Here is a 1,361-nt window from a genome sequence, read left to right as displayed (position 1 = left end):
GGTCTTGATTCCTGTCTCCTGCACAATGTCACGAACCTCCATCCATAGTTCTTCAAGGACTCTGTATATCAGATCTAATCCCTTTCATTTATTTCTCCCTTCCATTGTATAATCATAAGGGTCATGCCTGAATGGTCTAGTGGTTTTCCCTACTTTCTTCAGTTTAAGTCTGAATGTGGCAATAAGGAGTACATGATCTGAACCACAGTCAGCTCCTGGTCTCTTTTTTGCTGACTGTATAGAGCTTCTCCATCTTTGGCTGCAAAGAATATAATCAATCTGATTTCAATATTGACCATCTCGTGATGTCCATGTGTAGAGTCTTCTCTTGTGTTGTTGGAAGAGGGTGTTTGCTATGACCAGTGTGTTCTCTTGACAAGACTTTATTAGCCTTTACCCTGTTTCATTCTGTACCGCAAAGCCAAATTTGCCTGTTACTCCAGGTATTTCTTGACTTCCTACTTTCACATTCCAGTCTCCTATAGTGAAAAGGACATCTTTTTGAGGTGTTAGTTCTAGAAAGTCTAATAGGTCTTCATAGAACTGTTCAACTTCAGCTTCTTCAGCATTATTGGTCAGGGCATAGACTTGGATTACTGTGATATTGAATGGTTTGCCATGGAAATGAAGAGGATCATCCCGTCATTTTTGCAATTGCATCCAAATACTGCATTTCAGACTCTTTTGTTGACTAAGATGGCTACTCCATTTCTTCTAAGGGATTCCTGCCCACCATAGTAGATATAATGGTCATCTGAGACTTTGGCCACCTCATGTGAATAGTTGACTCATTGGAAAAGATTCTGATGCTGGGATGGATTGTGGGCAGGAGGAGAAGGGGACAACAGAGCATGAGATGGCTGGATGGCATCACTGACTCGATAGACATGAGTTTGAGTGAACTCCGGGAGATGGTGATGGGCAGGGAGGCCTGGTGTGCTGCAATTCATGGGGTCGCAGAGTCAGAAACGACTGAGTGACTGAACTGAACTGAACTGAATTAAATTCACCCATTCCAGTCCATTTTAGTTTGCTGATTCCTAAAATGTCAACGTTCACTCTTGCCATCTCCTGTTTGGCCACTTCCAATTTGCCTTGATTCATGGACCTAACATTCCAGGTTCCTATGCAATATTGCTCTTTATAGCATCGGATCTTGCTTCTATCACCAGTCACATCCACAAGTGGGTGTTGTTTTTGCTTTGGCTCTGTCTCTTCATTCTTTTGGAGTTATTTCTCTACTGATGTCCAGTAGCATATATGGTACCTACTGACCTGGGGAGATCATCTATCAGTGTCCTATCTTTTTGCCTTTTCATACTGTCCATGGGGTTCTCAGGGCAAGAATACTGAAGTGGTTT

Source organism: Bubalus bubalis, chromosome 2 (assembly GCF_019923935.1).
Source record: "Bubalus bubalis isolate 160015118507 breed Murrah chromosome 2, NDDB_SH_1, whole genome shotgun sequence".
NCBI classification, from domain to species: Eukaryota; Metazoa; Chordata; class Mammalia; order Artiodactyla; family Bovidae; genus Bubalus; species Bubalus bubalis.
Note: the sequence above shows the minus strand (reverse complement) of the source record.